The following is a 13,590-nucleotide window of genomic DNA, read 5'->3' as shown; positions in this document are numbered from 1 at the left end:
ACTCTAAGATTACCGTGCGCAATACCAAGAGTCGGCTGGAGTGGTGTAAAGCTCACCGCCATTGGACTCTGGAGCGATGAATCACACTTCACCATCTGTCAATTACGACGGTTGAATCTGGGTTTTGTGGATGCTAGGAGAACGCTACCTGCTCTAATGTAGAGTGCCAACTGTAAAGTTTGGTGGAAGAGGAATAATGTTCTTGGGCTGTTTTTCATGGTTCGTCTAGGCCCCTTGGTTCCAGTGAAGGTAAAGCTTAACGCTACAGCAAATAATGATTCTGTGCTTCCAACTTTTTGGCAACAGTTTGAGGAAGGCCCATTCCTGTTTTAGCATGACAATGCCCCCATGCACAAAGTGAGGTCCATGCAGAAATGGTTTGTTGAGAGAGCCCTAACATCAACTCCACCGAACAGCTTTGGGATGAATTGGAACGTTGACTGCGAGCCAGGCCCAACATCAGTGCCCGACCACTCGAATGCACTTGTGGCTGAATGTAAGAAAATCACCTCAGCAATGTTCCAACATCTAGTGGAAAGCCTTCCCAGAAGAGTGGAGGCTGTTATAGCAGCAAAAGGTGGACCAACTCCACATAAATGGCCATGATTTTGGAATGCCGCAACCTTTTGGCGTGTCTTTGGCTATGCCGGATTAAGTGATATGACATTCTATAAAATAATTTCTCCGTAATTAATATCACCTGATTGAGCTAATCATGTAAATGTAATTAAGAGTCGTGCACCACAAAATAATATTTATAGAGCTGTTATCTCCCGAAAAAACTCTTACAGACCTAGTAGTATTTTACATCAATAGCAGTCAATATTAATCGTCATCTTAATTCAGTCTCATCTGAAAGTTGTAAATTCTTGGTTATTCTTGGTTACCCTGGCTCACAAGTTGAATCAGCAATACAAAATTGGGTTTAATTCTTTATTTACTAAATACCTAACTAATCACACAGAATTACACATACACATAATTAAATAATAACTTGATTACAAATTACGTCATAAAGGAAAATGTCCCTGGCGGGAAGAACAGATATGACAGCTTGTTACACAAAAGAAAAGGGTCTGGGTTTGAGTGAAAGAGCGGGAAGACTGAGGAACAAAGGGAAGAAGCTGTGGTATCGTAAATACAGTATCTTATGCATTCTAAATTACCGCCCATTTGGAAAAGGAAAATGCAATACATTTTTACTCTGAGCTGCGCTTCGGTAGGTTGGTGGTAGATGGAAGGCCGTGTTGCCCAACCGAGTCCTTTGAAGAATGTCTCTGGTTGTCAATTGGATACATTTTAGTAACGTCGTTGGGTGATAGACTGTATACTCTGTCTGTTCCTTCCTAACCCTTGTTTGCCTCTGCTGTTGCTAACTCAACTACTAGGATTTATCACTTAGTAGTGAATAAGAGTTCAAAGTTCATACCATTTGCAACCAAAGCTCACGCTGATGCTGGCTTCGTGCTGTAGTTAATATCTGAACCATTCTGACATAGGACCGTCGTCCTCACGTCCTCGGAACATTGTGGCCAAGGGCTTATATAGGAAGGGAGAGGAGGGCGTGTTATAGCCCATGTCCCTTCACAGGGGCGGGCCACTGATTGAGCAGAGCCCTATCTTGTGAAAACCCAAAATCACATTTCATCCCATCACAAATAATTTAATATTCAAACAACGATTCCATGTGAATCCGATAACTCTGGTGTGTAGACTTTCCACTGTAGAATTTATGTCATCTGATCATTGATGAGAATGTCTCAGATGACAACCGAACTGACATCATATTCAGTAAGTACCACCGCATATGTTCCATTGGTTGGGTTACCAGAATATAGTTAATTTCCCAACACCTTCTGATGTTCCCAGAATCTCTATGTTAACCAAGGGTTTTGCAAATGTAACATCAGTAGGGTAGAGAGAGGAAAAAGGGGGAAAGAGGTATTTATGACTGTCATAAACCTACCACCCAGGCCAACGTCATGACAGTCCCCCCATGTTGGGTTCAATCTTGCGATTAACCTGCATGTTACAAACCAAAATAAAAATGACCGTGGGTTGTCCTGTTTGTGGACCATCGTTCTGGTCCCCATCTGGTGGTCGATCCGGGTAGGGTTTCTGCGAATGAAGTCCGCTCCATGGCTGGACAGCAGCTGTCCAGTTGGTGGTCGCTGTTGCAGTCCCCCCTCTGGTGTGGTCGACCCGGGTAGGATGTCTGCAAATGAAGAATTCCGCTCCATGGCCTGGCAGCGGATGTCCGGATTGGGAGTGCCGTTGCAGTCCCCCCCTCAGGTGGTCGACACGGGTAGGGTGTCTGCAAATTAAGAAGTCCGCTCCATGGCTGGGCAGTGGATGTCCGGATTGGGATCGCCGTTCCGGACCCGTCGTCTGGTCGTCCATACTGGAAGATCTGGGCAGTAACTTAGGAAGATGTTAACAACGCACACACACTCATGAAATATATCATTACATTTCCTCCCAAATGAGCGGCGTTGTGACACTAACTGATGGTTGTATGTGGAAGTTGTTTATGGCTCTATCACTTTCTACGTACCGGAGAAAATGAAACAAAATTAATGAAAGCATACACAAAACAAAATATAGTTATGCCCCCTTAATCATCTAATTGGACTGTATTCTATCTACGTCCATGGTCTTGGCAAAATGACAAGATCATTTTTCGGAACTAGAAGCACAAGCATTTCGCTACATTCGCATTAAACCTGTTAAAGACAAGGCTGACTACTGCCCCCTTTGGAGGAATTGCGTGCCCATAGTAAACTGAAAAAAAATCTGTCAAAAATTGCTAATATATGCATATAATTATTATTGGATAGAAAACACTCTAAAGCTTCTAAAACCGTTGGAATTATGTCTGTAAGTATAGCAGAACTCACAGGGCAGGCATTCTTCCAAACTAGTTTTGTGGTCATGAAAGTTGGGGCAACTTTGACGTCATCGCCCCCACCCTTCCCAACCAGCTATCAGCTATCCCAACCAGGATCTGGGGACACTTTCTATGTCTTCCACTAGATGTCCTCATTCAGTAGAGCGTTTAATCGTTCAAATCCCGCGAGAATCGGCCCAATGGGAGTGAATTGAGTGAGTGCCGCGAGAAAATACCTGTGCGTTAGGGCGCGAATTGGTCCCAGCCATTCCTTTGTTCCAGCACTCCGGGGGAGAGCTAACAATGACCGGTTGAATAGAACATTTTTTCTATGATTACAACATCCTAAAGCTTGATTCTGCACTTAGTTTGACCTGTTTAGTCGACATATAATACGTAATTTTGAAGTTTTGATGCGCAACTTTTCCGGACCAGAGGACATTTTGGGTGCATTTCAGCTGATATTGTTAGCAGTAGCTAATACAAAGACACAAGACTTGAAACCAAACAATGTTTTGGGTAAGTATGAACCCTTCCAGTACATTCTGAACGAAGACCATCAAAGGTGAGGGAATATTTATGCTGAAATCTGTGTTTCTGTTGACTCCAACATAGCGGAGAAATACAGCTTATATCTGAGCCCCGTCTCAGAATATTGAATAGTGAGCGATTTCTGTAACGTTAAAAATAAATGTAACAAAGCGATTGCATTAGAAGCAGTGTATCTTTCTAACTATATGTAGAACATGTATATTTAGTCAAAGTTTATGATGTCTATTTACGTTATCTTGCCGCGCTACCTATATTTTCTGCGGACATTTTTGAGTATTTTCTGAACATGAATTCAATGTAAATGGACATTTATGGATATAATTGGCATATTATTGAAAAAAAAGTACTGTGTAACATGTCCTATTACTGTCATCTGATGAAGATTTTCAAAAGGTCCTGCTTTTATAATTTTATATTTTCTGGGACAAAATGGCTGCCTCTTGTCTTCGTTTCGGTGGTGGTCTAATATGAATATGTGCTGTGTTTTCGCCGTAAAACATTTAAAAAATCTGACATGCTGGGTAGATGAACAAGGTGTTTATCTTTCATTTGAGCTATTGGACTTGTTAATGTGTGGAGGTTAAATATTTCTAAAAATATTTTTGCATTGCCTGCGCCACGGTTTGAGCTGAACGGTTGGGGGGTGGCGTCAACAAGTTTTAACATCGTCTAACCATGTGTATGTGAAAAATAAAATTTTATTTGACTTGATTATCAACACATACTGAACAGCTCACATTAGACAGAAACATGCTGCCTAGTTAAATAAAAAAAATACATGGCAGACCAATCCAAACTCCTCTCCCAGCATGTCCAGCCCATTCATTATCTCAGCCAATCACTGCTAGTGGGAAGTTGCCTGTCTTTTTCTGTGGCTAAACCAACTAGACTCGTAATTTACAATTGTATTAATATTTAAGGATGGAATACACGTTTTTCTTAAGGCACATGGAAGTTCACATGTTCCAGAAGGCATTTCTGCCCCAAAAAATGCATTTTGATTAAAAAAAATCTATGTTTACGTTTAAATCCCTCTTCTGTGAAGTTGTGACATGCAACATATGACTAGTTTCCTGAAACGAGTTACATATATTATGGCAACAGCAAACACTTTCACACATTCTCAAATGTGTTTCAATCCTGTTTTCTCTATGTTTTCATAACACAGCTAAAGCTATCCCTCAACTAATCATCTATCTACCAAGCTAGCTAACGTTAGCTACCCTATCCCTAAAGATGGTGGTGTGCAAAACAACTACTTATACCCATGTATTGTTGAGGCAACAAGAGTACATCGGATTCACTCTATATACTGTGCTAATTGTACAAATTACTTATAGAAGAGGCCTGTGTATTAAATATAACAAAAACCCATAAACAGCTAAAAACAACTAGTTCGCTATGTATGGCTAGCATGCGACCGTTAGATACACATTTAATAAAAAGTAACCTTCTAAAATGCGTATCATTAGCGTAGTTCATATGACATCATGTCAGTTATTCTCTCGTTAACACAGGTGTTAGTGTTGACGAAGGCAAGGCTGGAGATCACTCTGTCATGCTGATTGAGTTTGAATAACAGACTGGAAGCTTCAAAAGGAGGGTGGTGCTTGGAATCATTGTTCTTCCTCTGTCAACCATGGTTACCTTCAAGGAAACACGTGCCATCATCATTGCTTTGCACAAAAAAGGCTTCACAGGCAAGGATATTGCTGCCAGTAAGATTGCACCTAAATCAACCATTTATCGGATCATCAAGAACTTCAAGGATAGTGGATCAATTGTTGTGAAGAAGGCTTTAGGGCGCCCAAGAAAGCCCAGCAAGCGCCAGGACCGTCTCCTAATGTTAATTCAGCTGCGGGATCGGGGCACAGCCAGTACAGAGCTTGCTCCAGCACAGAGCTTGCTCAGGAATGGCAGCAGAATGGCCTGGTGTCAAGAAGGGCAGCAAAAAAGCCACTACTCTCCAGGAAAAACATCAGGGACAGACTGATATTCTGCAAAAGGTACAGGGATTGGAATTCTGAGGACTGGGATAAATTCGTTTTCTCTGATGAATCCCCTTTCCGATTGTTTGGGGCATCCGGAAAAAAGCTTGTCCGGAGAAGAAAAGGTGAGCGCTACCATCAGTCCTGTGTCATGCCAACAGTAAAGCATCTTGAGACCATTCATGTGTGGGGTTGCTTCTCAGCCAAGGGCATGGTCTCACTCACAATTTTTCAAAAAAATACAGCCCGGATTACCATAAAGAATGGTACCAACACATCCTCCGAGAGCAACAGCATGATGGAGCACCTTTCCATAAGGCTAAAGTGATAACTAAGTGGCCCGGGGAACAAAACATTGATATTTTGGGTCCATGACCAGGAAACTTCCCAGACCTTAATCACATTGAGAACTTGTGGTCAATCCTCAAGAGGCAGGTGGACAAACAAAACCCCACAAATTCTGACAAACTCCAAGCATTGATTATGCAAGAATGGGCTGCCATCAGTCAGGATGTGGCCCAGAAGTTAATTGACATCATGCCAGGGCAGATTGCAGAGGTCTTGAAAAAGAAGGGTCAACACTGCATCAACTTCATGTAATTGTCAATAAAAGCCTTTGACACTTATGAAATGCATGTAATTATACTTCAGCATTCCATAGAAACATAACATCTGACAAAAATATCTAAAGACACTGAATGTAACGCTTGTCGTCTGGGGAAAGAGAGGAGGACCAAAATGCAGCGTGATTATTATCAATTTTAATAGAATACTTTAACAATGAACAAAAAACAATAAACCGACAAAATAACAGACGATGAAACAGTCCCGTAACGTGGAAACAGGAACAATCACCCACAACCAACAATACAAAACAGGCTACCTAAATATGGTTCTCAATCAAGGACAACGATTGACAGCTGCCTCTGATTGAGAACCATACCAGGCCAAACACAGAAATAGAAAATCAAAGACAAACTAACATAGACAACCCACCCAACTCACTCCCTGACCATACTAAAACAAAAGACAAAACAAAGGATCTCAGGTCAGAACGTGACAGTGAAGGAGCGAACTTTGTGGAAATTAATATTTGTGTCATTCTCTAAACTATTGGCCACCACTGTACTACAATCATAATGTTGTTAACAAACAAACTTTGATTCCAAAATATGGAAATCTACACAATCTATCACAGGACATTTTTGTTGTTGTAAGGGTAATAATGTCACTGATCAAGGCAGGCAAAGATCTGCTTCACGTGTCTTGTCTCCACCCCCCACCAGGTGGGGGGGGCGTTTTCTGTTTTTCTGTTACCAGTTCGTCCAGCATGTTCCAGTGTTTCTTGTGCTCTAGTTTTTGTTTTTCCTAGTATTCCCAGTTCTGACCTTTCTGCTTGTCCTGACTCTGATCCTGCTTGCCGTCCTGTACCTGCCTGACTCTAATTTTGATTACGACTCTTTGCCTGCATTGACCTACTGATTGCCTCCCGTCCTGTACCTGCCTGACTATGATTTGGATTACAACTCTTTGCCTGCCTTGACTTACCTTTTGCCTGCCCCTTGTACTGTAATAAGATTAGAGACCCAAACTATCTGTCTTCTGTGTCTGCATCTGGGTCTTAGCCTGAGCCGTGATAAATAATACAAGCCAGATAGACCTATGATGTACATGACCATAAGTCCCGCTCCTACATTCATCCCAGTCATCAGCGACAGAGCATTGGGCTAGGCACGTTTAACATAAATGTGTGTACAATTACAGTGGTAATACAATGGGAGATTTGGGAAAAGTAGAACAGAATGGACCATGTCTCACTATGTGTCAAATATCAAATCAAATCAAATCAAATGTTATTTGTCACATACACATGGTTAGCAGATGTTAATGCGAGTGTAGCGAAATGCTTGTGCTTCTAGTTCCGACAATGCAGTAATAACAAGTAATCTAACTAACAATTCCAAAACTACTGTCTTGTACACAGTGTAAGGGGATAAAGAATATGTACATAAGGATATATGAATGAGTGATGGTACAGAGCAGCATAGGCAAGATACAGTAGATGGTATCGAGTACTGTATGTACAAATGAGATGAGTATGTAAACAAAGTGGCATAGTTTAAAGTGGCTAGTGATACATGTATTACATAAGGATACAGTCGATGATATAGAGTACAGTATATACGTGTATGCATATGAGATGAATAATGTAGGGTAAGTAACATTATATAAGGTAGCATTGTTTAAAGTGGCTAGTGATATATTTACATCATTTCCCATCAATTCCCATTATTAAAGTGGCTGGAGTTGAGTCAGTGTCAGTGTGTTGGCAGCAGCCACTCAGTGTTAGTGGTGGCTGTTTAACAGTCTGATGGCCTTGAGATAGAAGCTGTTTTTCAGTCTCTCGGTCCCAGCTTTGATGCACCTGTACTGACCTCACCTTCTGGATGATAGCGGGGTGAACAGGCAGTGGCTCGGGTGGTTGATGTCCTTGATGATCTTTATGGCCTTCCTGTGACATCGGGTGTTGTAGGTGTCCTGGAGGGCAGGTAGTTTGCCCCCGGTGATGCGTTGTGCAGACCTCACTACCCTCTGGAGAGCCTTACGGTTGAGGGCGGTGCAGTTGCCATACCAGGCGGTGATACAGCCCGCCAGGATGCTCTCGATTGTGCATCTGTAGAAGTTTGTGAGTGCTTTTGGTGACAAGCCGAATTTCTTCAGCCTCCTGAGGTTGAAGAGGCGCTGCTGCGCCTTCTTCACGATGCTGTCTGTGTGAGTGGACCAATTCATTTTGTCTGTGATGTGTATGCCGAGGAACTTAAAACTTGCTACCCTCTCCACTACTGTTCCATAAATGTGGATAGGGGGGTGTTCCCTCTGCTGTTTCCTGAAGTCCACAATCATCTCCTTAGTTTTGTTGACGTTGAGTGTGAGGTTATTTTCCTGACACCACACTCCGAGGGCCCTCACCTCCTCCCTGTAGGCCGTCTCGTCGTTGTTGGTAATCAAGCCTACCACTGTTGTGTCGTCCGCAAACTTGATGATTGAGTTGGAGGCGTGCGTGGCCACGCAGTCGTGGGTGAACAGGGAGTACAGGAGAGGGCTCAGAACGCACCCTTGTGGGGCCCCAGTGTTGAGGATCAGCGGGGAGGAGATGTTGTTGCCTACCCTCAACACCTGGGGGCGGCCCGTCAGGAAGTCCAGTACCCAGTTGCACAGGGCGGGGTCGAGACCCAGGGTCTCGAGCTTGATGACGAGCTTGGAGGGTACTATGGTGTTAAATGCCGAGCTGTAGTCGATGAACAGCATTCTCACATAGGTATTCCTCTTGTCCAGATGGGTTAGGGCAGTGTGCAGTGTGGTTGAGATTGCATCGTCTGTGGACCTATTTGGGCGGTAAGCAAATTGGAGTGGGTCTAGGGTGTCAGGTAGGGTGGAGGTGATATGGTCCTTGACTAGTCTCTCAAAGCACTTCATGATGACGGATGTGAGTGCTACGGGGCGGTAGTCGTTTAGCTCAGTTACCTTAGCTTTCTTGGGAACAGGAACAATGGTGGCCCTCTTGAAGCATGTGGGAACAGCAGACTGGTATAGGGATTGATTGAATATGTCCGTAAACACACCGGCCAGCTGGTCTGCGCATGCTCTGAGGGCGCGGCTGGGGATGCCGTCTGGGCCTGCAGCCTTGCGAGGGTTAACACGTTTAAATGTCTTACTCACCTCGGCTGCAGTGAAGGAGAGACCGCATGTTTTTGTTGCAGGCCGTGTCAGTGGCACTGTATTGTCCTCAAAGCGGGCAAAAAAGTTATTTAGTCTGCCTGGGAGCAAGACATCCTGGTCCGTGACTGGGCTGGATTTCTTCCTGTAGTCCGTGATTGACTGTAGACCCTGCCACATGCCTCTTGTGTCTGAGCCGTTGAATTGAGATTCTACTTTGTCTCTGTACTGGCGCTTAGCTTGTTTGATAGCCTTGCGGAGGGAATAGCTGCACTGTTTGTATTCGGTCATGTTACCAGACACCTTGCCCTGATTAAAAGCAGTGGTTCGCGCTTTCAGTTTCACACGAATGCTGCCATCAATCCACGGTTTCTGGTTAGGGAATGTTTTAATCGTTGCTATCGGAACGACATCTTCAACGCACGTTCTAATGAACTCGCACACCGAATCAGCGTATTCGTCAATGTTGTTATCTGACGCAATACGAAACATCTCCCAGTCCACGTGATGGAAGCAATCTTGGAGTGTGGAGTCAGCTTGGTCGGACCAGCGTTGGACAGACCTCAGCGTGGGAGCCTCTTGTTTTAGTTTCTGTCTGTAGGCAGGGATCAACAAAATGGAGTCGTGGTCAGCTTTTCCGAAAGGGGGGCGGGGCAGGGCCTTATATGCGTCGCGGAAGTTAGAGTAACAATGATCCAAGGTCTTTCCACCCCTGGTTGCGCAATCGATATGCTGATAAAATTTAGGGAGTCTTGTTTTCAGATTAGCCTTGTTAAAATCCCCAGCTACAATGAATGCAGCCTCCGGATAAATCGTTTCCAGTTTGCAGAGAGTTAAATGAAGTTCGTTCAGAGCCATCGATGTGTCTGCTTGGGGGGGGGATATATACGGCTGTGATTATAATCGAAGAGAATTCTCTTGGTAGATAATGCGGTCTACATTTGATTGTGAGGAATTCTAAATCAGGTGAACAGAAGGATTTGAGTTCCTGTATGTTTCTTTCATCACACCATGTCACGTTGGCCATGAGGCATACGCGCCCGCCCCTCTTCTTACCAGAAAGATGTTTGTTTCTGTCAGCGCGATGCGTGGAGAAACCCGTTGGCTGCACCGCTTCGGATAGAGTCTCTCCAGTGAGCCATGTTTCAGTGAAGCAAAGGACGTTACAGTCTCTGATGTCCCTCTCTGGAATGCTACCCTTGCTCGGATTTCATCAACCTTGTTGTCAAGAGACTGGACATTGGCAAGAAGAATGCTAGGGAGTGGTGCACGGTGTGCCCGTCTCCGGAGTCTGACCAGAAGACCGCCTCGTCTCTTTCGGAGTCGTTTTTTTGGGTCGCTGCATAGTATCCACTCCGTTGTCCTGTTTGTGAGGCAGAACACAGGATCCGCGTCGCGAAAAACATATTCTTGGTCGTACTGATGGTGAGTTGACGCTGATCTTATATTCAGTAGTTCTTCTCGACTGTATGTAATGAAACCTAAGATGACCTGGGGTACTAATGTAAGAAATAACACGTAAAAAAACAAAAAACTGCATAGTTTCCTAGGAACGCGAAGCGAGGCGGCCATCTCTGTCGGCGCCGGTGTTAACTAAAGTGTTACCTTATAAATATAATGACTAGAGCACACACAATCTATCTTCATCATGTGCAGTAGCCCTAGATACACCCCTGTCATTTGTTGAAGGCAGCCAATCCAGAAAATAGTCACTTCCACCATTTTTTGGGATCTTTATTCAAGAAGTTGTAGTCACCTCCAAAGTAACTATATGTTCCCCTTGAAAAACTGTTACATTCCACGAAGCAGAGTTAAAACTATAGTTATCCGTGGTCCGGTGTGTGTTTGTGTTCTTGCATATGTATGCACTTAAGCGAAGGGTAGAAATGTCAGAGGCAAGTCTATTTCATTTGCATTTCCCTTAATGCTAATGGTTTTCATACACCAGTCCCTCAGGGAGTGCTCTCAAAAGTAGTGAAATACGTTTCAATGGTGAGGTTGAGTCTGATAATGACCAGGTCATTCTGACTGACTAAGGTAGGCAAAGCGTTGAGCTGTGCCCTCAATCCATTGAAAAGTAGAGGGATCAAAACACCATTTTTTTCCTGACTGAGCAACAAAAAGCAGACAATCAAGAGTTACTGGCACACAGTAAATCAATAAAACATTTGATAGCTAATGTTATTGTAAGATGATTTCTGAGTACATTTAATTTATTGGTTGAAAATGCCATTCTGGTGGGCTCAGTATGACACCAATAAGGTTCTGTAGAAACTCTAAACCGTTGGACAAGCCGCCACATTTGGAGCTTATAAAAAAGGAAGACTGACTCTGCACAAACGGGCGTTGCAAGTTCAAAACCCCCCGACTTGACAAGTTACAAATCTGTCGTTCTGCCCCTGAACAGGCAGTTAACCCACTGTTCCTAGGCCGTCATTGAAAATAAGAATTTGTTCTTAACTGACTTGCTTAGTTAAATAAAGGTTTAAAAAAATGGTGGGGAGTGTCTAGCATTCTTGGGGATCTGTCTGAAGATGACCCTAACATAGATGGACATTGGACAGATTGCTACAGTCTTGCAAATTTTGATCAATCAAAATTAGACTGGCAGAGGTAAGGCAAAGACAAACTCCAGTCACATACTGACAGATTTAACAGTGTGTGACAACCTTAAAAATATATATCAAGGGGTATTTTTCATAGCTTTCAAGAATAGTTAGAGAGGCTATAATAGACCAATGGTGCCATTTCAAAAGCTCATGTCTTACTCATATTACATCAGGCAGCTTTACTCTAAACGAATTCACAATTTGTCTTCAATGTTGGGAGGCCTGTTTAAAAGCTGTACATCATTACCAGTTTTAAGACTATGCACATAACGAATGGTGGCTTCTCCATAATCCCACCTCTGGAGCAAGGTAAAGGCTTTGGTCTACTTTCCATACTGACTACATTGCATGTGCACAACAGATCCCACAACACTTAATATATCAGCTAATCACATCATATGAAATAGCAATCTGATGCCCGACTGTGCAGTCAATGACGTGGTTGATGCAATGCAACACCTGCAATGTAGTCATCCTGGAACGCGGGGATGTCACACCCTGGTCAAAGTATTTTGTGTTTATCTTTATTTATTTGGTCAGGCCAGGGTGTGGCATGGGTTTGTGTATGTGGTGTGTATGTATGGGGATTGTAGCTAGTGGGGTGTTCTAGCTAAGTCTATGGCTGTCTGAAGTGGTTCTCAATCAGAGGCAGGTGTTTATCGTTGTCTCTGATTGGGAACCATATTTAGGCAGCCATATTCTTTGAGTTTGTGGTGGGTGATTGTCCTTAGTGTCCTGATGTCATTATTCTGTGTTAGGTTACACAAGTATAGGCTGTTTCGGTTTTCGTTAAGTTTATTGTTTTGGTAGTGTTTGTGTTTAGTGTGTTACTTCATTAAACATGGATTGCAATAGACACGCCGCATTTTGGTCTGACTCTCCTTCTCACGAAGAAAACCGTGACAGGGGATCACTTGGGAAATGGTACAGACAGGTGAAATTATGAAAGGGAGATTGTGTGGCCTCATGGGACCTTGCCGAGTCAGATCTCATAAACTCTGGTCATGTAAATCCGTGTGTTCACATGTTGCATCTTCTCAAATCGATTAACTTTGAACAAGGACAGGAGAAGAGGAAAGGAAACCAGACACAGTATGTTGTTAGGTTCTAATCTTTCAGTATAAATAACTTACGGACACGAGAGAAGCTTAACCAAGTTTAATTCTTCCCAAAGGTTGACACAGCTGTATTCAGACAATGTATATATTATAGTGTATATAGTATATACATGTAAGTATATATTCTCCACTTTTGGTATCCCTCCGTCTCTCCAATCCTTACATTTTAGGGTTGGACAGGAAGAGGGTAATATGATAATAAATCATAATTTCTCCTGGCCTCTAATAAAAAGTTAGGTAAGACTTGATCTCATATGTCTTCCTTCACATAGAAACTATAATCTCTATCAACCACTTATTGATCGAACAGAGACTATACACCGCTGTGTGAAAGTTCCATTCCTGCTACTTTCCGGAGGATTTGTTGTTGCTCTTTTGAAAACGATGCAAATGCTTGTCTGGCAGCATTTTCTGTGAATACAGCAGGCTCCATACCCACTTTACACTCCCTTTTCCAATGACCAATAGCCCCACACCTAAACAAGACTCTGTCTCCCTACGCTTTGATGCTTTTCCACTACATTTCTTTGTCTTATCTTGGCCATTGAAACTATAGTTACTGATTTTCCCTATGGCCCTATTAACCCCTTGCACGTCTGCGAAGTGAGGGGTATTATATTCCACTCTCCCTGCAATTACCGTTTTGAGCACAGGGTTCAAACCCGCCATCAAAGCAGAAGCGAAAATTGCATCAATACACTCCCGTTCTGTGGCAGTGT

This window comes from Oncorhynchus mykiss, chromosome 18 (genome assembly GCF_057628025.1).
Source record: "Oncorhynchus mykiss isolate SJ-2025 chromosome 18, ASM5762802v1, whole genome shotgun sequence".
Classification (NCBI taxonomy): Eukaryota; Metazoa; Chordata; class Actinopteri; order Salmoniformes; family Salmonidae; genus Oncorhynchus; species Oncorhynchus mykiss.
This window is presented reverse-complemented; position numbering follows the sequence as displayed.